The following is a 25271-nucleotide window of genomic DNA, read 5'->3' as shown; positions in this document are numbered from 1 at the left end:
CCCATGAATCAGTAGTAACTGGTTGGAAGCAGCTAGAAAATATTTCCACCAATGTATACATAGAGGTAGGCCATCCATTCTGCCGGATATGTTACAAAAATATCTTTGACTTCTACATCACCCCCAAATTAAAACTCTATCTCCGCAATCCACCTCCTTGCTGCCAGTGGTCGCATATTCAACACGCACACACGCGCGCGCACACACACACACACACACACACGCACCGAATGAGAATAAGAACATGAAGAAGTCCCATCTGACTATTACGGTTTTAGACCTGCTAAAACAAAGCTCCGGTCCATTTGACTCTTTTCCAGGTGTTTCTCCAGCTCATAGAGATCTAAATGCGCAGGGGAATTAAAACTCAGTAATTCTATTGCCACCATACCTCTGAGTAACTGGATTTCCACCCAGATACTACTTTCTGGCACTCAGCTTTCTTTGAAATTGGCACCTTCCCTACCACACACCACAAATATCCCATGCTGTTTGTGCAAGGCTAGCTTCTTTTATTTTAGAGTCCAGATTTCTAATCCCTCCACATTCTCATCCTTTCTCCGCCAGACCCAAGATCCCAGGGTTACTCGGCATTTTTATTAAAAATAAAAATAATTCATAGTGATCGCTGATTCATCATAAGCCATCAGTGAGGGTCTCTCCTAAGGTAAGATTGATCGTCGTAGAATTTTTACATATTTGCTTTTGCCACATACAACAAAGCTGTGAGCAAATCTCTTCACGCTTGCTGACTAACAAAGAAATGTTTCATTGGTTGCTCCTTTCAGAAAAACCTGAGCCATGCTGAAATCTTCCTGTGGAAAACAAATTTCCTTACTGGGGATCTTCCAAGCACTTGGCTTTTCAGGAGTGATTTTTTCTCACCTTTCTGGTGTAAGTCAGATTAAAATACAGTGTGTGTGAATCATCTATATTTATTGATAATGTTGACTCAAGCCAAAATCACAATCTGCAGACATATAATCACAGTAATAGTGGTGTGGGAGGCAATGAGATAATGGAACATTTAGAGGCTACACCGTCTTGGCTCCTGGGAATTATATCAGGTACAGAATAATGTTGCTAAAACTGCACCTTCACAGGCGCGAATATGGGTAAAGGAATCCTTGTTCCGGGGGCCACACCTTCCCAAATAGAGACACTCACCTACTGTTGAGGGCCTTCCCGGTTGCCTAGGAGTTCCAGAGTTAGAGCCCGCGATCAACCCGCTTTCCTAATGGGACAAAGGCAAATATGACATCATGATACCGGGGAAACTGATGGGGGTACTAAGGATTCCTTAAGGGCTCTTCAAGGCCATTCTTCCTCAAACATTCGGGGATGTTTTGGTTCTGCAGTTGTCCTGAAGGAGGCCAGCCTGGCTTTCTGGCTGTCTTCCCTCCTCTTTTTCCTTTGCGGGTGATGCATGGCTGACAGGATGGAGGGGCAGAGGCCAAGGAGGCCTACGGTGTGAGCCGCAGCGCCCTGGGATCTCTGGCTCTCGATGGCAGTCCCCGCAGCAGGGGGTTTCCAGGGGTGCGGATCAGCGCGGGCCCCTCCAGATGGTCACCACACAACTAATCCCGGTGACCGTGAGAGGATCCGTTCTGATTGAGAAATTAATAACTCCTGGGGGGGGGGGGGGAGAATCGGTTTCAGGGACAGAGGTTGCAAACGAACTTGCAACAGAAAGCCTTTAAAATAGTTTTAGGTCCTGTTAGAACCGTAAAAGTGGCCCATGGAATAAGGAAACTATCAATGACATTTTATACATTTGAAATTAGTCACAATGAGTACTGTATATTTTAAGTTCCCCTTGCCAGCCTTTACTTGCTATAAATTTTCAGTGTCCTGTTTCACTGAGACACTTGGCGATTGCTGGGAAAAAAAAAAAACAAACAAACAAAAAACAAAAAACTTTTTTTTTGTTTGTTTACCAAAATGTACTTGAAAACAACACTAACTCAAGCATCATATATTTGCTCAATGGTGTTCTGATTTTATGACTCCCGATTTATTGGTCTCTAATTTGAGAGTCCCAGTGTGGGTCCTGACACCGACCCCAAACATGAGCTTTTCTTCCAGGCTTCAGGTCTGGCTCTGTGGTCTATTTTTAAACTACCTTCTCAAGAGACAGGAAAGTAGAGTGGTCAAGGTAATACACTTCAGATTTAGACATGAATTAAAACCGCAGACCCACCGTTCGCCAGTCATTTTTATGTTCTATAAAGGAGAATAATAGTGGTTCAAATAAAGGGAGGAAAATCACATTTTATATATTTTATACAACTATTTAACCCGTGTGACTCTAGGTTCTGATCGGGACATTACTAATTTCAATGGTCTAGTGGGAAAATAAATTAAATTAAATTAAATTAAATTAAACTAAATTATTTAACAAATATTTGTCCTATACCATCCGTCATTGCGAACAACTAATGACTCACCTTGTCTATACATGCCAATATGCATACATATATAGAATATATGCATATAAATATACACGGACACAAATACCATTATATATAATAGTTGTGTGTGTATCTAGATCTATCTAGTTACATATATGTGTCACATATAGTTAGACCAAAATTCTTCATGGTGCCTAAAAATATCCCTAATTAATGCCCTACTTACTGGACCTTACACAGGACAGTTGAGGGACTACTGTGGCTTCAAGTACCTCTTAGGTGGCCCAGCGTCTGAAAACCTTGATTTATTCTATTAGTACAAACTGCAGAAGGCATAATTTACAGTAAGATCACCAATAAGCCATTTGGTGTCTCCTTTTATGATTAAGACATGGCCATCTTCTCTCAGTTTTACAGCTAGCTATCCATCCATCCATTCATATATACATATATGGATTTTTATATATATTATGATCATATTATTAGGTTCCTACTAATTCAAAATTGTTTCCACCTGATGAATTAGTTCTTCTTTTCAGAATCTAATAATGATTTTGCTTTAAATTCTATCTCATGGAGTGGGGGTGCAAGTGTAGCTCAGTCAGTTAAATATCCAACTCTTGATTTTGGCTTGGGTCAGGATCTCACAGTTCATGAGATCCAGCCCTTCACTGGGCTCTGCGCTGACAGGGCAGAGCCTGCTTGGGATTCTCTTTCTCTCCCTCTCTCTCTCTCTACGCCTCCCTTGCTCTCTCTCTCTCTCTCTCTCTCTTTCTCTCAAAATAAATAAATAAATAAACTTAAAAAATAAAGTCTGTCTCATTTGGTATTGATGAAGCAAACAGCTCTTTTTGTGTTTGCCTGCTATACACATACACACACCCACACACACCCACACACACACACACACACACACACACACACACACACTTTAATCCTGCTTTTTACTTTCCTGTGCCCCTGTAAGAAGGGATTCTTCCTATAAAAACACATAAATAGATTTGATTTCTGTTATCCAATTGGGCCATTTCTGTCTTTTGATTTCAAAGTCTAGTTTATTTATATTGTTGCAATTGGTGACGCCTTTGGATCAATTTCAACTACATACTTTTTCTCTCCCTAGTGTTCTCTGACGTCACACTTGATTCCTCCAATTTCGTCAGTTAAGCTCCTTAAGTGTACATTTTTTTTTTTCATGGAAATACACTTACTTTTAGTTGAGATAATATTTACATCCAATAAAACACACCATGCTTAAATGTGAGGTTTTCAATTGTGCATACCCCAGTGACCACCACCCAAAATGAAATATAGAATATTTCTATCACCTCAGGAAGTTCCCTTGTGCCATATTCCTGTCGATTTCCAAACTCCGTAGATGAAAAATGTTCAAATGTTTACCAGCCGAGTTTGGTAGAGACTCAACTAAAGCTTCACATAGATGGCATCATAAAACTTCTTTTTCGGTCTGACTTCTTCCAGGCAACATATCGTTTTTGTGTTTTATCCATGTTGTGGTATGTGTCAGTACTTCTATCCTTTTTATTCCTTAGTATTCCACTGTGTGTGTATATATATATATATATATATATGGTTATGAAATCAGCAGTCCATGAAAACCGGAATAGGTAATTCATATATATATGATATATATTATATATAGGTAATTTATAATTATATAATTATATATAGGTAATTATATAAATAATTATATATAAGTAATATATATAGGTAATTTATAATTTATATAGGTAATTTATATATATGTGTATATATATGCATATATACACATATATATGCATATACTTATATATATATATATAAAACCAGAATAGGTAATTTTTGTGTATATATATATATATATATATACATATGTGTATATGTATATATATGTATATATACACATATATATGTAAATTATCTATTCCGGTTTTCATGGACTGTTGATTGTTTTCCATTTTGTAGCTATTATAAATAAGATTGGCATGAACACTCTGGGATAAGTCTTTGTGCTGGCATATTTTATTTTCTTTGAGAAATACCTAGAATTGGATTGGAATGGATGGGTGGGTGGGGGTATAAATGAATGTTTTACTTCATAAGAAACTGCCTAATAGTTGTCCAAAGTGGCTGTACCATGGGAAAGTCCAACCAGAAACACAGAAGAATTCCAGTTGATCTGTATAGTTGTTTAATATCTCATTCTCTTAGTTTTTACATTAATCATTCGAGTGGATTAAAAAAATTGGTATCTCGCTGTGTTTTTAATTTATATTTGTCTGATGACTAAATATACTGGACATGTTCTAATGTGTTTATTGTCATTTCATATCTTCTTTGGTGAAGTATCTGTTAAAGACCTTTGCTCACTATTAACTGAGGTTTTTGTCTGTTTATAGTTGACTTGTAGAAGTTCTGTAAGAGTTCCGGATACAGATTTTGGTCAGGTATATGGTATAGCATACATTTCCAGCTTATAATGGTACCTTTTAAGGAGGAGGTAATTTTGAAAAAAATTACCGATTTTTATGGTTAGTGTTTTTTGTGTCTGTATAAGAAAACATTTCTTATCCCAAGGTTGTGAATATAACCTCCTGTGTTTTCTTCTGAAAGCTTTATGGTTTGAAGTTCACGTTTTGGCCTTATCTCAAGTTGATTTTTGTGTATGCAGTTAGATGGGGATTGTCATCTATTTTTTTCCCCTAATGTATTTCCAGTTGCTCTAGGAATATTTGCTTAAGAGATTTTTCCTTCCCTCACTGATATTGATCAAACATGTCAAAAATCAATTTTATGTATATATTTATATGAATATATAATATATTTATACATTATATTCATATATATGTGTGTGTGTGTATATATATATATGATTTTAATTATGGGTATCTCACTGAGTTTCACTCACTTACATGTCCATCCTTAAGACAAAACCACAGGGGCACCTGGGTGGCTCAGTCAGTTAAGCATCTGACTCTTCATTTCAGCTCAGGTCATGATCTCATAGTTCACGGGGTCGAGCCCTGCATCAGGTTCTGTGCTGTCATTATTGGAGCCTGCTTCAGATTCTCTCTCTCCCCCTCTCTCTCTCTGCCCCTCCTCTGCTTGTGTGCTCTCTCTCTCTCAAAATAAATAAATAAACATTTAAAAATAGACAAAACCATAATACATTGATTACTGTAGCTTTATAAATCTGTAAATTAGGTAGCATAGTTCTCCAGCTCTATCTTTTTTTACAAAATTATTTGGCCTACTTAGGTCCTTTAAAGGTACATACACATTTTTGAATAAGCTTGTCAATTTCTACAAATCAGTCTTCTAGGACTTTGATTGGGATCATGTTAAATCTACAGATCAGCTTAGGGATAATTGGTTGTCAATATTATTAATCTTTTCAGATAACTAGTATTTGACTTTATTAATTTTCTGTGTAATTGCTTTCTATATCATTGATTTTCTGCTCTTGTTTTATTTATTTCCCTTTACTTTGGGTTTAATTTGCTTTTTTTTTCTTTTTTTTCATGGTTTCTTAATGAGGAAGCTTACATAATTGACTTTACATCTGTAACTTGTAATATACGCATTTAAAGTCATGCAATTTGGGGGCACCTGGCTGGCTCAGTTGGTGGAACATGTGACTCTTGATCTCAGGGTCGTAAGTTTAAGCTCCCCACGTTGGATGTAGAGATTACTTAAAAAAAAGTTTGAAAGAAATATATATATTTTTCTCCAAGAACTACTTTTACCGCACCCAAAAATTTTAATATATTGTGTTTTCATTATCATTCAATCCAAAATGTTTTGTAATTTTTCTTGTGCTTTTTTTTGGATTCATGGATTATGTAAAAGCATATTGATAAATTTCCAAACACTTACGGATTTTTTTTCAAATATCCTATCACTATTAATTTCTGTGTCACTACCACTGTGGTCAGACATCATAAACTGAATGATCTCAAGCCTTCACTATGTATTAAACATATTTTAGTGTTCAGTCAATGGTTTTAATAAGTGTTCCATGTGTACTTGTAAGGCATAGCATTCAATAAGTGTTAACTAGATTGTATTGGTTGATAATGTCTTTCAGATCATCTGCATATTTATTGCAATTTCTTTTGGTCTTCTTGTTTTCTCAAATACTGGACCAAGAAGGATTTTAAAGTCTTGAAAGGTGCTCTGCATTTGTTTATCCCCCCTTTTATTTTTGCTGAAGTTCCCCCCACCCATATGAACATTTTAAGGTGGATTCAGTTGAGGAATTCTATCTCGAAGTTTGTTTCATGTTTATCCCATTTCTTCCATGCCAAAAAGGTGTATTTTTTTTAAATTCCATTCTTCTTGGGTATTCGCGCTTAGCTATATTTTTGTGCTCTCTTGGATGACCGCTCTAGCAATTACATTATTTATCTTCACATAGTCACGGACTACCTTCAAGTAATATTTTACTATTTTAAAAACAATATAAGAATCTTACAACTATATAATTCAATTTATCCTCCTCTCATCCTTCCTTCACTTATTTTCGTATATTTTATTGTTCTATACGTTACTGATCCCATAGTACGTTGTTATTGTTTTTGCTCTATATTTTTCTTAACATTAATTTATTTTTGAGAGACAGAGAGAGAGCATGAGTGGGCGAGGAGCAGAGAGAGAGAGCGAGACACAGAATTTGAACAGCTGAAAAATATTACAGTTCCTTTTGGGGAACACTTTTTGAATGTGGAATTAAAAAATATGGTATGGGTTGCTAATTTTGCCTTTTACCTTCCCACGTGGAAACTCAGAAGGAAATGTTCCATTTCACCATCAGTTAGAACATTGAATATTTGTCAATGATAATTCAGATACCAGGGTAAATGCTCACCTTCCAGGCTTGTGGGACTCACTCTGGCTTTGAGACAAGTAACTTACTCCCGGGTGGAAAACACCTAAATTTTCCTGGGGTCTCAGCTATGCAGAACAGATACCAAATGTGTCGGAGTATGTCTGGCTAACTACTGGTTTATGCCCAGCAGAGACATATTTACATAAGAAATTAGAGGCTTCCTGGGAAATAATTTACCTAGAAGGAAGAAGAAACGAGGAGCAAACATCATTAGCCAAGAAGAAAGCTGATTCCCTCAATCTTCCCAGGAGGAGGGATGATGACTGAGTCATTGATTTTCTTTTTTATATAAGTACATATAGGAGAATCTCTAGGGAAGTTTATAAGAAATTTAGCAGTATGTGCTAACTTACTGTTAGCTGATAACAATATTCCTGCGAATGTGATATTTGTATTTATGAGATATTTGGATTATTTAAAGATAAAGACAAAAGTCCTAAAGAAAAGATTGCTGGATTTGGGCTGAATCTAAATGTAAATTTCTGAGTTCTAATTCACACGTTGAAATTAGCTAATAGGCAAATGATCAACTTGCAGATATTCAAAACAAAATAATGAATAACCATCGTATGTAAAAAGCTCTAGAAGAGAATGCCTCTATTAAAAAAATATGTGAAAGCATAAAAAAAGGCCCTTCACAAGAGAAAAGCACATGGAAAATGAACACGTAAAAGACTATTTAATGCATGGTAGGTGAGGACGTAAAATAATATAACAATAAGATGTACTATCTCATTTCCAACAATGGCAAATAGTTTTAATAATATCCAGTATTAAAAAAATAAATTTAAAACTTGGGGCACCTGGTGACTCAGTTGGTAGAGCATGTTACTCTTGATCTTGGGGTCATGGGCTCGAGCTCCACACTGGGTGTAGAGCTTACTTAAAAAAAGAAAAAGGAAAGAAAAAATATCTAGGACTGTGAAAGTCCATTCATAGACATCTAAGAAGCTTTAAGAAGTTATGTTTTATTCATTGATAGGAATATGTGCAGCCATTCAAAGTTATTTAGGAGAAAATGTAAGGGCATTGAAAACAAACCTTATATTGCTAAAGAAAAAATATGTTCCAAAATACAATAATCCCATCTTGTAAACAAAATAAAACAAAACAAAAAGTATGAATATATGAATCTCAAAACTGGAAGGATATATGTATGTCATCCTTTTCAATATGGAAATTAAATTTCTGGGACCCTAATGAGTGATAAAAACTACAATTTTATCAAGTTAGTGGAACATAAAGGCATAGCTGGGAAAAAATAAAAAGCATTATGTTTCAAGCCTAAAAGGAATTTACTACAAAATGGAAGAGATCTATAGCATTAAATATCTGCTTTGCTAATTGTACTACTGATCGGCGGTCTTCAATCTTCCGGTGAAATATTATTTTTAGCGCCCTTTATTGGCTAAAGGCAATGGGTTCCACTAATTGTATGTCACATACATGCCACTCTGGTTTGAATATTTTTAGCCTCTGTTAGCATTTTGCTGCGACCCTGTGTTTCCCTTTGTTTAGTTTCAACAGGTATCAGCAATTTAAATACCCTCTGATCTTTGTACAGAATCACATTTCTTTCATGTATCTTACTTTAACTGTCTTTATATCAAAGGGGTGGAGTCTAAAGAGATGCCTGAACTGAATTTTGTAGATGTAAATATGTTGTAGATTTTAAATTTTGGCATAATAGTATGAAAGAGTGTCATCTCCAAACTTCAGACGGCAAAGGATTATGACATCTCAAAATTTAAATTATGATTATCTGGGCAGAATTATAAGTGATTTTTCCCTACTGCAATTGTATGTAATTTCCAAATTTCTACAATAACATATCATACTCAGAAAAAAATAATAAATGCGGTATAAGAGCACATATATAGACCTGTGGTTTGGGGGGGGGGGGGTCTCTAGATCTAGAAATCATATCAAAGGATGCTCTAGTTAGTTGGCAGTAATTGGGTATGTTTTTTTTCCCGCACGAACCGCAAGACACAGCATCTTATAATGTGATTTGAGGGCATGAGGAAGAGATAAATTTGGGTCTTCTAGCCCTGAAAATATCATCTTTGTCTGGTCTCAAGAATAAAAGTGTAATGTAATAATTTGAGAAGTCAATAGCAGTAGTCCACATAGGTATGCCCAATTTTACGGTGCACGTAAAGCTTAGAAAAATTATTTAATCTGATGTTGGCACAAATGAAGTTTGATGTATGAGGATGCCAATTCCCATTGAGATTGCCATTTTAAGAAATAGAAATAAAAGCCCAAAAAAGGAAAAAGAAAAAAAAGGAGAAGGAAAAAGAAAGCATGCATCCCTTCCTTCGAAGAAAAATTGGATTTTCAGCATTTTGCAGTTTTGAATTTCACATGAAGATGACCTCGAAAACAGTGACCATTAAAACAGTTGTTAGAAAAGTGTATTATTTACACGGCAGGCACTTTTCAAATAGAGGTTACCGCAATCGTACAGGAAGACATAATCTTACCAGGCCGGGTAACCTACTTTAAAAGGTGTAGGCAGAATAGCAAAAGAAAAAAAAAAAAAAAAAGTCCTGACATCACACTTGTCAAGAAACAGAAGTTTTATTACCAAGGAATTTCACTTTTGCTGCTTATTCTTAACACCAGCCCAGGTACTGAGAGGATTTGTTGATCTAATATAGATAGTGATGTCTTGGGTTTGTTCAGATTTATATGGGCAGCATCTGGGGATCAGGAATTACATTTAAAATGTAATAAAATGTTCCTGTGCACTTTAACTCACAAATACTATACTTAAAAAGGTAAACATCAAATAATCTCGGGTATCTTTCAAGAAAATGTTGACATAGCTCAAGGAGCTCACACAGATATCTTTGAATCATTTCTAAGTAAACTTAATAAACTCATTTTCGTATTCGATTGCAGTACAATAAACTATCACACCTGGGAGAAGAAGAAATACCCAAGCATATGCTCTCATTTGCTCCAAAATGGGTGTTTTCTAGTTTTAAAAAGAAGATTATTTTTTTTCCCAAACACTATCACAAAGGTCCTTTGAAACTAAAAGTAAGCATATATAAAGGACAATCTATTACCAAGAGACCATAATAACACATATCAGTAATCACAAAAAAAAAAGAAAACTCTCACATTATCATATTGTTCTCCTGAAGAGTCACTATTACACTGTGACTCCCGAGCAAGGACACTTTCAATTTACATTTTTAAAAAACCTTTGGATTGAAATCTTCCTTCCAAAATTTCCTTTTTTAAATTTCTTTTGTATGTTTTATTTATTTTTGAGAGCAAGAGAAACAGACCACAAGCAGGGGAGGGGCAGAAAGAGACGGGGGGAGACATAGAATCCGAAGCAGTTTCCAGGCTCTGAGCTGTCAGCACAGAGCCAGACGCGGGGCTGGAACTCACAGACCTGGAGATCATGACCTGAGCCAAAGTCAGACGAGACGCTTAACGGGCTGAGCCACCCAGGCACCCCTGAAATTTCTTTAAAAACAAAATAAGGAATCCACTTAAGTGGGGTTAAAAAAATAACTAAAGAAGAAAAAACCCTCCATTTTTAAAAATCATGTTTTACTTCTTTCATATCTGAGAGAGTGTTAGCAAGAACCTATTCCCTCCTACCCAAATCTCTACCCATTCATACTTTTGATGCATTTGGATTCACAGCCAGACCAGTGCGTACCCTATGCAGGAAGGTAGTGACATGCGTTGGGAAGAAGGCTGTTGCTTTGCAAGTTCACGAAGTGGAAAATAGTTTTCTAATAGATTCGTTAAATGCAAATGACTTTGGGGCACCTGGGTGGCTCAGTCGGTTAAGCATCCAATTCTTGGTATTGGCTCAGGTCATGTTCTCATAGTTTGTGAGAGCGAGCCCCGCATCGGGCTCTGCACTGACAGCACAGAGCCTGCTTGGGATTCTCTCTCTCCCTCTCTGTCTTTCTCTCTCTCTCTCTCAATCTCTCAATAAATAAATAAACTTCAACAAATACAAATAACTTTAGTGAACTGTATTTTGAAAGTTGGTATTTACAGCCAAGATTTTAATCAACGGAACCACATAGTGCAGTGAATAAGCTGAAAGAAAGAAAGAAAGGAAGAAAGAAAGAAAGAAAGAAAGAAGAAAAAACTGCCTTCATAATAGTTTGAAGATTTCACTTCAAATATTCTTTTTCACTTTAAATTACATTAATGGAAGATTGTTCACTCCCAACAAGCTGTGGCCCAGGAAGTTACTTTCTAACACCAAACTATAGACCACATTGTCACATCCTAGCTAATTCTATTCACTGAAATCGAAACTAGCCGAGATACAAAGATTATATATTCTTATTATATTAAATATTCATATAATGTATATTTATAAGATTACTGATTTATTCAGACTCTGTCTTAGGGTCTTTGATGCAAAAATAACAATAATAATAATAATGAATATGCCAAAGTTTATATATCCCCAGCTTTATATTCTTCTAGTGAGAAGAAAATAATCACAAGTTGTTTTGTGTCGTTTTTATTTTTAATAAGTAATTGTTTAAAGCCTTATTTATTTCTGAGAGAGGGGGAGGGGCAGAGAAAGAGGGAGACACAGAATCTGAAACAGGCTCCAGGCTCTGAGCTGTCAGCACAGAGCCTGATGCGGGGCTCGAACTCACAGACCGGGAGATCATGACCTGAGCTGGAGTTGGACGCTCAACCGGCTGAGCCACCCAGGTGCCTCTTTAGTAATGTAATTTTATTTATTTTTTTTTAACATGAAATTTATTGTCAAATTGGTTTCCATACAACACCCAGTGCTCATCCCAACAGGTCCCCTCCTCAATGCCCATCCCCACCCTCCCCTTCCTCCCACCCCTCATCAACCCTCCGTTTGAAAGTCAGTATCTGTTCTTGAAAAGACATTGAATGGTGTGAACTTCTGTGTATAAGTGTTTGTATTCGTGTGAGAGAGAGGGAGGGAACGAACGCAAGCACAAGATGGAGGGAGAGAAGGACAGAGGAAATTTTCTCAGATTCGCTTTAATACAGAAGCCTTTTTTCTGAAGCATTCCACAAAACTGTTTTTGATTTTTGCCACCCAGGACCGGGAAGCCATGAACATGGCATATGGCTGAACTTTGCACAGCCTGGAACACAAAAACACTAAAGTAGCATAGTTTTCAAGAAGGTCCAATCACCTCTGGGCTGAGTCCTGTCTTCCAATATCTTGAACCAAACATGGGGAGTTTGGCAGCTACCCTATTATTCTTCAGAACTGAACAAAATGAAACGGCTGGTATCTCTTAGTAGAAGCTGCAGGTCTCCATCTGTCACAAGTACTCGGATGATGCTGAAGAACCATTCTTATTTCGGAGCCCCTTATAAAAACAGAAAAGGACATAAATAACTTCAAGATGGTTAAATATTGATTTGGAAAATATGTCTTCCAAAAGCTCATTAGGCAAGTTGACCCTCTGAAGCGGAAGGAAACAACAATGCCAATGTCACCTTCCATAGGTCATCAATTTCTGCGAGGCGGAAAGGAGTTTAATGCCTTTTGTTTATTTGTCAAATTTTTATTGAGATCCTACTACGGGCCAGGCACAGTGCCAGGCTCTTTTCAATACCTCTGACAAGAGAAATTTGAAGAATGAACTTGAAATGTACATCTACTTAGATAACAACGAAAAGCAGATCTATGACACTTATCCAGCGGGTATGGCAATACATGAGCAGCCAAAAGTGAATTCAGGGATTCATCTTTGCATCACTGATTTATTCAGAGAATTTTGGAAATTTTCATGTACCTTGAACTCATTCTACCTTCCTAAGGTGAAGCAAACTTACAACCTTCACCTCCCTTTGTTTCTATTACTCGTGCTGTGGTCATGATTTTTGGTGGTTGTTGCCATCCACATGGACAAAATGTTAAAAAAAAATATCAGTTGGCTGATCATGTCTAAATCAGGCCAACATTTCAACTTGCGGTTGGTAACACCAGCAGTTCACCCAATGATTTTCACTTTCAGCTGAAGTAAGATTTGTTTTGTTTGTGTAACTTTTTTTAATGTGCTCACCAAGTTTTGTGCATGAAAAATCAGAGGAAACAATATGATTATATTTGAGGTCAGTATTGTTATATTCTGGGTGCAATTGTTTATGAACATGTTTTACACAGAGATACATAACATTTTAAGTTTATTTATTTATTTTGAAAAAGAGAGAGTGTGTGTGTGTGTGTGTGTGCATGAGCAGGGGAGGGACAAAGAGAGAGGGAGAGAGAGAGAATCCCAAGCAGGCTCCACACTGTCAGCATGAAGCCTAACTCTGGGCTGGATCTCACAACCATGAGATCATGACCTGAGCTGAAGAGATAGATAACATTTTCGATAGTTAAATACATTTCTGCCACCCAAATAATTTGAAAAATTACTGTTTTATGGATAGTTTTTTTTTTAAAGAAATATGCTTTCAGAAATGTTTGGTAGCTTCCTCTCATCAGAACATAACTTTTTCTTATACTATGAGTCCTAAATCACAAGACTTCCACAGTCTGGGTACAGTTCTTTTCACACCAGGGGCCAAATTGAGACTCTGCAATTATGTAGAACCCTATGCAACTTCCAACTTTGTATCATATTGGATATGTGATGGTAAATGCATATCTTAACCTTCTGAGCCTCAGCTTCCTCCTAAGACAGAAATGCCTGTCTCCTGGAGTCCGGGTGAAAATTAAATGAGATAATTTGCATAAAGCACTTAGCAAGCAGCCCATCCCATAAATGTTCAGCACGTGTCGGGTGGGTAGGAAGACAGCAGCACCAACAGAATCAATGAGCTTTAGTTCACACAACTGTGACGGCTCAGTTATCCAATGACTCCGGGGCCAAAGTGATACCATTTTCTAATCCCCTGAGCGTTTCCATCCACACATGGCAAAATCCACTGCTGTTGACCACTACTCAGTTCTTCTCCAATGCCAGCACAGAGGGGAATTGTACTGTCCAATCCCTGGAGGTTAGGTTAGGCCATGTGATTACCCTTGGCCAATGAAATAAAAGTGAAAGCAACACGAGCCGTTTAGGAGCCATGACGCGTTCTGACTCTTGACCATGCACCTTTCGTTTCCTGCTTCAGTGCTTGTGAAGCGAGGGGTGATATTCAGGGGCCACAGACGGCGCAGCCTGGATTGCGGGGCCAGCCCCCGGTGGAGGAAAACTGCCTGTGGATTTGCCTAGACTCCCCATTCAACTTTTGTTATGAATGAACTTTTGTTGGACTCGCCGATATCCTGAGATTGTGTGTTACTGGAGCACAAAGTAGCCTGTGATCACAGATCGGTAAACAGACGTAGAGTAAAGGATCTACATAAACACAATTGGAAGTTGCCCTTGATTTGGTAGCGTTTGTAGTGATGTTTACATTAAAAAACACAAACAGCCCCAAACGTGTTCCCTTCCTCTTCTCCCTTCTTGTCCTTCTACTCTGATGAGAAGCCACTTGCTTCCTTCCATGGGACAAATTCTTAAAACAAGCATGTCAGTAGCCAGGAGGAATTTAGGGAGCTGAATGGCTGTGTAGATGCATTATCAGGTCAGTTTTAGAGTTGATGTGTGTTGGAGCTTTGGCCTCAATAGACTTATTAATATGGCAAAGGTTAGCAGTAGATATATTTTAAACTTAGAAAAATTAGAAGTGAAGGAAGTGGTAAGAAGAGACACATAGTTGTACACCTGAAACTAAGGTAACAGTGTGTGTCAACTACACTGAGAGAGACAGAAAGGCTTAATATTGAGGTGTCCTTTTAATAGGTGTTGTATTTTCTTCTTAGCTTTGACCAAAAATGCGATGTGTTTATCAAATCCTTGGGCCTCCTGGATAAAACACTGAAGCCCAGTAACTTGACGTGATTATTACATAATGTATCCAGGGACCTGAAACAAAACCCAAAGCTCATGTTCTTGCCATTACACATCCACATCTTTACCTTAAAAAAAAAAAGTCCATTCATGTTCTGGCAACCAGTAAGATTCCCTCAGATTCCCTCCTTTTTAATGGCTGAATAATATTCCACTGCATATGTATACACCACACTTCCTTTATCCATTCATTCACTGATGTGACAAGATGGATGGACTTTGAGGCATTATGCTAAGTGAAATAAATCAGACAGAGGAAAACAAATACTGTATGATCTCACTAATATGTAGAATAAAAGAACAAGAAGAGGAAGAAGAAGAAGAAGAAGAGGAGGAGGAAGAGGAAGAAGAAGAAGGAGAAGAAGAAGGGAAAGAAGAAGAGGAAGAAGAAGAAGAAGAAGAAGAAGAAGAAGAAGAAGAAGAAGAAAAGGAAGAAGAAGAAAAAGAAGAAGGAGAAAAGGAAGAAGAAGAAGAGGAGGAGGAAGAAGAAGAAGAAGAAGAAGAAGAAGAGGAGGAGGAGGGGGAGGGGGAGAGGGAGGGGAAGAAGAAGGAGAAGGAGGAGGAGGAGGAAGAGGAAGAAGAAGAAGAAGAAGAAGAAGAAGAAGAAGAAGGAGGAGAAGAGGAAGAGGAAGAAGGAGGAGGAGGAGGAGGAGGAGGGGAAGGGGAAGAGGAAGAGGAAGAGGAAGGAGAAGGAGGAGGAGGAGGAGGAGAAGGAGAAGAAGAAGAAGGAGAAGGAGGAGGAGGAGGAGGAGGAGGAGGAGGAGGAGGAGGAGAAGAAGAAGAAGAAGAAGAAGAAGAAGAAGAAGAATCTCAGAAAAAAAGAGATCAGACTTGTGGTTACCAGACTCATAGCTCGGGTGAAGAAGGAATTGGAAGAAGGTCAAAGGGTACAAACTTCCCATTAGAATATAGATATGTACTAGGGGTGTAAGGTCCAACATGATGACTGGGGGTACTTCATAATACACAGGGAAGTTGTTCAGAGAGTAAATCCTATTAGTCTTATCCCAAGGAAAATTTTTTGTTGTTGTTCTTTCTCTTATTTTTACCGCATGTATATGAGATGTTGGATCTTAGCTGAACCTAGTGTGGCAGTGATTTCACAATATATGTAAATCAAACCAGCATGCTGTGTGGCAGTGCTCTGGTCAACTATTTCTCAGCAAAACCAGGGGTGGGGGAGGGAGAAAAAGACACATCATACAACAAACACGTTCTCTCTCCTACAAAGAACTGGGGCATTATACCGCATGGCTTCTACCTTCCAAAGAGGTGATCACTGGTCTCATTTCCTCTCCTCATATTTAGCCTCTTTCTATAGCATTTCTCAGCTTGGATCCCTAAGTTCCTCCTTGTAGGACCCTTGGAACAGATATCTCTTTAAACATTTTAGCTTTGTGGCTTAGAATGGCCATTTCTTGCCAGGCTTTTAGATTTTAGAGCTCTGTATACTTGCCCACAGATCTCTTAACTGTAGAATTTCAAACATTGCATATTTCTTCACTTGGGATTTCCTTGGATTACCCCGTGCTGGGTATCAGATGAATTATCACATCTTTAACACCACCTTATTCTCTCCAGCTGACAGAGAAACTTCCTGATGTGTTCCAGCCTCTTAGTCTGAAAATATAGGAGTAAAACTGAGTGAGAAAGAGGGAACTATTTTGTGGTACATGCTCGAGCTATATAGAGATGGAAAGATGATCGAACTGAAACTAAGTCCTAAGTTTGTAAAATAATATTTTAAAATGTTCCATCTATGTCTATTTCTGCTAATACAAATTGGGATCAACATTTGTCAACAATTTAACCACATTAACAGAATTGGTTAAAGATTTGAAATGGAAATGCCTTTTTAAAAATAATATAAATGTGATGCCATATGGAGTGCTAACAAAATAAAACTTGAAGCAAGCACTAATTTCAAGAAAATAAATGAAAAAATACAAATGAATGACAGAAAACAAACCTATTACAGAAATTACCTTGGAAAGAATATAATTCCCAAAGTCAATTAAAAAATGCATTGTTGCCCCAGCTGTTGATATGCACACCCATGTAGATAGCCTCAGACACAGTCCCACCTCCTTGTAGAACCTCTCCAAATTAAAGCAATCCTGCGTGTCCTCAGAAATGAATGACTTGAAGGTTATCTTTATAGTTACTAAATAGGAAGCTTCCTAATTTCTAGCATATCTCCCCCAATAGTGTTTTAGCAGATACTGTGGGCTGACCAAACCCGGATTCCAAACCCGCTTCTCCCTGGTCACTTTCAGTTTCAGAGGGCCACAATACACAGTGCTGGCCAATGAAATGCAGCTGAAGTCCTCTCTATGCCCAGAAAACCATTCCTCTCTGCATTTAGGGACCCTCCCCCCCCCCCACTCCTTACTCCTCCTTCCCTTTGTAATCCAGACAGGAGGGTGGTGGTCCCGGCAACCATCCAGCACAGATCGGAGGAATAGCAATGACCTCAGCATTGGAATCATTGAGAGGCTGAGCCTTTTGTCTTGCTCAAGAAAACATTCCGTAATGTGTGAGCCATCGCAGACGTATTTTCTGTCACTACAGTCAAGATCCTTCCTATTTGCTTCAAGTGTCTTAACGCGAGTTTACTCCCTCTAACAACATTTTTGCTGAACGCCCAAACAATCTACATTTTGTCCAATAACTTATTGACAGGTACTTGATTTGGTAGATTGCCTGACTTGTGTGAAAACTTGGCTGATTCTGAGGTATCTGTCATTTCAACAATCCCTATATCTGATCATGCTACTGTAATTATTGCTGAGTATAAATTTCCCCCAATTCCCAAGTCAAAGTCTGCTATGTTGACTAGAAAATGTCACTTGCCAACATTCAATCCAATTAACAAGCTACCTGATGATAGTATCAGATAAGTTCAGACTTGCAAAGACTGTGTTCCCTAACCTTAAGATCCTTGAGAATAAGGCTCCAAATCACACACACACACACACACACACACACACACACGCATGCACAAATACTCTCTTGGAATATGATGGAAAGGAAGGAAATTTTATAACCTTACTCATGGAGTTTCGTTTTGGACTTCCACATTATTGTTTATTAGATGTATGGAAAATAACTTTTGCCAAATTCGAGACTTCAGGCATTTTTCAAAAATCTTCCACAGGACAGTTATTTTGTTGATGGAAATGGTGGCCTGGTATTATCAGTTCAGATCATGCCATAAAAATGGAAAGATGGATATCAGGGGCACCTGGGTGGCTCAGTTGGTTAAGCGTCCGGCTCTTGGTTTCAGCTCAGGTCAAGATCTCACAGTTCTTGAGTTCAGGCCCCACCTCAGACTCTGTGCTGACAGTGTGGAGCCTGCTTGACATTCTCTCTCTCTCTCTCTCCCTCTCTTTCTCTTCCCCACTCATGCTCACTCTTTCTCTTTCTGTCTCTCAAATAAATAAATGAACTTTAAAAAAATTGTAAAAAAAAAAAAAGAGGGATATCAAAAGTTGAGGTGAAAAACTATCCTACAAGATCCAAGATGGGAGACAAGACACTAAACACTAAAGTTTCAAGCAGAATTTTGAGCTATCAAGCAAATATTAAATGAAATTAAACTCAGGTGATTAATATTAACCGGGTAAGAATATGTTGGTATATATGTATGTATGATATATGGTGTGTACATAATTTGTATGCATGTATATGTATTTATGTATATATAAAGAATATGTATGTATACATATATGTATGTGAAAAACTAACAAAATTCCATTTTAGGCACAAAATTCTTAAATTTTTTTTTTAACGTTTATTTTTGAGACAGAGGGAGACAGAGCATGAATGGGGGAGGGTCACAGAGAGAGGGAGACACAGGATCTGAAGCAAGCTCCAGGTTCCGAGCTGTCAGCACAGAGCCCGACGCGGGGCTCGAACCCACGGACCGTGAGATCATGACCTGAGCCGAAGTCGGACGCTTAACCGACCGAGCCACCCAGGCGCCCCTAGGCACAAAATTCTATAGAAATTCATCGAACATGATTTACGATGGATTTATCCCATTCCATTTTTTTTTCTTGTGAGCCAACACAAGGCCAGCACATAATTTCCTTCATTGGCCACACTTGTATAAGACATCAACTAATAGGAAACATGGTCTCTGCCAACAGAAAAATTACAGTATCCTAACATTCCCATAGAATGGGATTCTATTCCTCTTGGGCCATGTGCAGTATTCAATAGAGAACGACTTATACATATCTAGAGGTGCCTTGGAACAGAACATATCTGTATTCTGTGTTTCTTTATTATATATTACAATGAAAACTCCAGTCCTACTCTTTGGTCATTAGTTTGGCACCTGTAGAACTAAGGTGTTAGATTAGAAGAGACATAACAGTGCTTCCAGACCTGAAATTCTGAGCCCTATTTTTCTTTATCTATTTTTTAACTTGTCCCTTGATATTTTATTGTCGTTCCAATTGGAGGGATAGGGCAAGGATTCCAGAGTACAAATTAGATCATTAAAGCATGTATAGCAAAAGTAGATGATATCTATAGGATTTAGTAAATGCATTAAAATAGTACAGATCTGTATGCACTTGAAGTATGCAAAAAGTATGCACTTTTTGTTTGTTGGTTTTTTGTTTGTTTGTTTTTACTATTCTTAAGTGTTATTACATGGTTAGGTGCCCTTGGCTTCCCTTTCTTATTCTCCAGATAGTTCTTCTAAAATTATGTTTTAGTTATTGCACACATAGCACTACTAAAGTCAGGAAAATTAAAAATTTTTTTTAAATGCAGAAAGTTATGCTACCCTAAGGAAAAAAAAAAAAAAAGCTTTCCCTGAGTGTTCTCTTTCTGTGCCTGCCCATTTATATGCAAGCATGCATTTGCTATTGTAATCATTTTATAGATACCATTTTTGTTTTCTTCATTTTTTATTTAACTTCCATAATAGCCGTTTTCTCATATTGTTATGCATTTTCTCATTTCTCTTTAGGGCAAGTTCCACTACTTGGAACTACTTTCTGGATCTGTAAATATCCTTATATGGTAGCAGTCACAGTTTCTCATTTTTTCTCCCATGGCCTTACCATTATGTTCTGTATATTGCCTTATCTAAATAGAGGTAGTTATTCCAATAATAGATCAATCAATAGCTATTTTAGGCCTATTCTAATTTTGCTAGTGCTGTACCTCATTTGGAGATACACATTTTAAGAGAGACAGGAAAAACTAAAGTACGTGCAGATGGAAACAATAAAAATGATTAAAGTATGGGAAAATGGGACCTCTAAGGAAAGATAAAAGGAGATGAGATTATATGTTCTTCAGAAAGGAAAACCAAAAACTGGGAGTTTTATAATGTTCTTAAAGAACGGGCAGAATTATCAAAGAAGGAGTGTTTCTACTCATTTCTTCTATTTTGTAATAGACCACGGACAAGTGGGCTTAAACCGTAATTAGAGTAGGCACGAAGATTTCATGATGGCATAGCTCTGGAATAGAGCCACCAGAAAAATTCAAGAAGGAAACATGTTAAAGCTTTGAAAGACTCAGGTGTTTCCCACTTTACTAAAGAGGGATGCGTCTTGCCATATGTTGCTTGTGAATAGTTCCGTTCTACCTTTCTTCCGGACACTGTTTTCCAGAGTGTCTCATGTCTATTCTCAGTAATTGTAGCCTCTGATGAATGCATTGATGTTGACCCCTGATGCTGTTCTGGCATATTCAAGCCAGTGCTCCGAAACAGATTTGGTCTTTGATCCCTATTCCATTTCCCTTGGATGGCTGGATACCGTTGAATGGCAAGATCCCAAGAAGAAAGAATTCTACCCAGTCTTATTCTACTCCATACCTCCGTCTCTCTTCAGCTTTATCCAGGACATGCAGTCGGCTGTTTAAATGTAGGTTTCACTAATAAATTTTTTTTTGGACATTTTATGATAGAAAGAAATAGGTCAATTAGGTAATTTACCCTCATGGTATAATTTTTTTCAATGGATTTTTACGAAAATTATTCTCATAGACTCGTTGCTTGTTTGCCATAGTTTAAATCCACACCTAAGGTCCCTGATATCATCCACAGCTCCCTCGCCGCAGGGGAAACAATCTTTTTGATAGAGACCTACGATTTCTTCTCATTAGTGGGGCAGAAGTTGTTCTATTGATGCACTACAGTTCTCCAAATTCTTAAAAGCAATAAGAATGCCACCATTTTGGAGAGGTTCCATGTTATAAACTGTTTACCTTGAAGACTTGAGAGTCAGACTCCCTTTGCTCACATCCTGGTTGGAACACTGCCTGGGCTTGCTGGCCTTGAGAAAGTTCTTTGCGTGGCTTGGTTTCTTTAACTGCCCAAGTGAACTCATAGTAAGAACTCATTTCATATCACCATGGTCTTAGGATGGTAAGCCACCGTCCCAAGTTCCCATAAGCTCTCTCAGCAATGTTTTCTGTTCTTACCACTTGTACCCCACAAGAGGAGTTTCTTTACAGAGTCCGTTCCAAAAAAAAAAACAAGCAAAAACTATATTCATGAGTATAGCAGACTATAGAGATTTAGGGTCAGGATATCTATCACATGGTGAACAGTTTTTCAAGTTTATCTTATTTATTCTGTCTTTCTCCCCCCGGGGGTGCTATGAACCACGCCACCTGCCCCTGACCTCAAGAAGTTCAAATTCTTCTCTGATGGGATGCAAACCTCTTGCATCAAATATTTAGCCAGATATCATCCTTCCTACACTTCTCCCCCTTAGAGAATTTCAATGCCAGGTGTTAAAATAGTAATGCTGTCCCTACCTCGTGACTCTAAGTTTCAGTCCTGGCTCAGCCACTCTGTGGCTTTGTGGCTTTGCTCACGTCACCTCTCTGCTGTAGACACTAGTCTCTTGGCTGGAAAGGCTAACGCTGTAATGCACGACGTTTTAAGTAGGGTGAATGCACGTAAAGTTCCTGGCCAAAAAAAAAAAAAAAAAAAAAAATCTGGCAATGGAACATCCGCAATAAAGTTTTAGCCATCTTATTCCTCAATTCACTGAGTAAATATAACAAAAATTAAATGAGGATTCTAAAAGAATTTGATCAGCTGCAAAACCCTGATTGTTACTGTTGTTATGTTAACCATTATTGGAATGGACCCCCTTTCCTGCTCTTATCTCTGGGCTTCTGCACACCTAATGCAAAGATTGCCGTAAATTGTGTGTCAATTTTCATGCTCTAAAGGGATTTGCCAAAGAGAGTTTGGGACGCTTCTGTTTTGCAGATTTTGCAGAGTCCCCGGGTAGCCTTCGGAGAAGGGGCTCTGACATCCCTGAGCTCCTGCGCAGAGGTAATCAAGCTCCGGATAAAGGATCAGTTAGGAAATTCAAACAAGACTGGAACCACCTCACAAAACAAAGTGCAAATCACGCCTTCTTCTTTTCTTTATCAGTTAATTAATAACTCGGTAACTCGGTGACTAACCTAACTTGGACTTCTACAAGTACTGGATTTCTGTCCCTGAATTGGTATCTTTACGAGCTTTGAGATGATTGCAGATTACCAAGGTGATTTAAATAGGAAACAGGGACCACCAGTGAAGGGCGTTTGCTATGCCATGCTACCTTCCAATATTAAAGATTAAATAGTTAAGAGAGACGTATGTCCACAAGACTTAGAAATGGGTTTTAATGGCGTTAGGCTAAGCCTACAAGACATGTTGCTAACTTCTTTAAGACAAGCGAGAGGAAGAGAAAGTTTGCTGGACATACATTCCTTTTCAAATAGGCTTGGTTTGGCTGTGATTGAGAAAAGAAAAAAAAAAGTGTCTTAGCAAGTGAAAAATAAAACATGGGAACTGTATTTTGGAAGAAAATGCCCTTTTTAGGGGAGCCTGGGTGGCTCAGTCGGTTGGACGTCTGACTTCGGCTCAGGTCATGATCTCACAGCAACTGAGTTCGAGCCCCGCATCGGGCTCTGTGCTGACAGCTCAGAGCCTGGAGCCTGCTTCAGATTCTGTGTCTCCCTCTCTCTGCTCCTTCCCTGCTCATTCTCTCTCTCTGTCCCTCCCCCCGCCGCCCCGCCTCTCTCTCTCAAAAACAAATAAACAACAACAACAAAAATTTAAAAAAATAAAATAAAATCTCCTCTTTAAAGGTTTGTCTGTAGGGTCAGGTTAAAATGAACATTTAGTAAGAGCATATTGGGTGCTAAAAGGTTTTATTAATGCTTTCTGGTAAGAAAGAAACCTGTGAAATATACATGGTTATTTTCAGGTTATAGATAATCAACTGAATCGACAATAAACCCCCTTTCTATGATGGGTGGTCTCATACACTATTTAGCCAATTTCACCTCTTCAAGCTTAGCTCATGGGGCTCCAGTCACAACTGTGTTCTTAACTGTGACTAACAATCTCGAGAAACGCATGCGAAAGCAAGGCCAAACAGTATGGGGCGAACCGTTCTACTCTATATGATCGAGCTCTCTGTAAATGCAAGATACTCTTCCCAGTTCTTTATATGCATCTCATTAAATTGGCTTGTTTCTTGGACTGTTTATGAAATGGTCCAAATTATACACTAAGGTACAGTGGTATACTATACTTTATACCACACGTATAAGTGTGTACTATATCTATGCTATAGTATTATACCAAATATATTCTATAGTACTATACTATACATATACTATAAGAGGTATACTATATATCTTATACTATAGGGGATTGTAGGTAGAGTAGGTAATTAGCAACTTTTACTGAATCATGATATATAGTCCTTAAAATTTCCTCTATCTTCTTTATATCCGCCTTAGAAAATATTATTAATATGTATACGAATTTTGATAAATTTAAAGAACTTACATCAGAAGGCAAATGTGTAGGTAATCCTGTTCCCAGTAAACACTATTTTAATTTTCTCGTATACACTTGAACTATATTTCACACTTGTGCGATTTTAATCACAAAACCAGTTCATACCACACCTTCTCTTTTATATGTTGCTGTTTTCACTTAATCTGTCAAAAACATTTCTCTCTATCATTAAATGACTTTCTAAGGGGTGACTGTTAATATCAGCAAGTTACTCTCTGCTTTCCCCATAAAAGTTAATATTTGAAGCGTACATTTTAGAGCCGAACGGCTTTCATTTTTTAACTTATTTCTTGATCATCAATACTTCAAACATTCATCAATGGGACCGACTTTATAACAGGGTTAGTGCCCACATACACACACTGAATTTGGTATTATCAGGATTCCCTATATTTAGAAACAAGGAATTTTTCCACGTTCTTATGTAATTGCTTTACTCTCTTATAGATCATGATTTTTATATTCCTTTTGATAAAGTCGAGAGAAGCTGTCTTTCAACCCAGTTTGATCCAATGTGTTTTTTTAGTTATTGGCTCTTACATTGTTCTTAAGCTATTGGTATGTTAACACAATTGCGGTTGTGGTCATCTTTAATTTCTTATAAAATTCCTTTATACCGAAGTTTTAAAATGTCTTAATATTAATTAATAAAAAATGAAATGTGCATTCTTTACAAAAATCGCCCTAGTATGTGTTTACAGTCCCTTTTCCTTAAATATTTTAGCATATTTTTACCTTTCATTTTTTAAATTAGAGTTTACAGAGAGTGTTTTATAGCAAAACAGTCAGAGGCCAGGACTTCTAAAATTTCTCCTTTTTAGAATATTGAGGCGTTTTGTCATCAACATAATATATTTTGGCAAATTTTTCGGGACACTTGAAAAGAACAGGTAGTATTGGGTTTTGGAAAATAACTCTCAATATACATACAAACACTTGGCATTACGTTGTTAAATTAATTGTATTTTTGCTACATGTTTATCACAGATGTTTTTCCTAGATTTTTATACTTTGCTATTTGACTCTGTAGTTTTTAGTATTATAATATTACCTGTTCAATTTTATGGTTTGAGTTTACTTTTCCATTCTGCTTGCTTTCTTTTGTGCATGTTTTATATTGATTTGCATGATATAATTTTGGACTGTCTTTATTTTTTTTTAAATTTATTTATAATGAGAGAGAGAGAGAGAGAGAGCCATGGATGGGAGACAGAGAGACAGAAAAGGAG

This window comes from Panthera uncia, assembly GCF_023721935.1.
Source record: "Panthera uncia isolate 11264 chromosome B3 unlocalized genomic scaffold, Puncia_PCG_1.0 HiC_scaffold_1, whole genome shotgun sequence".
Classification (NCBI taxonomy): domain Eukaryota; kingdom Metazoa; phylum Chordata; class Mammalia; order Carnivora; family Felidae; genus Panthera; species Panthera uncia.
The sequence above is the reverse complement of the archived record's forward strand: the minus strand, read 5'-3'. Positions refer to the sequence as shown.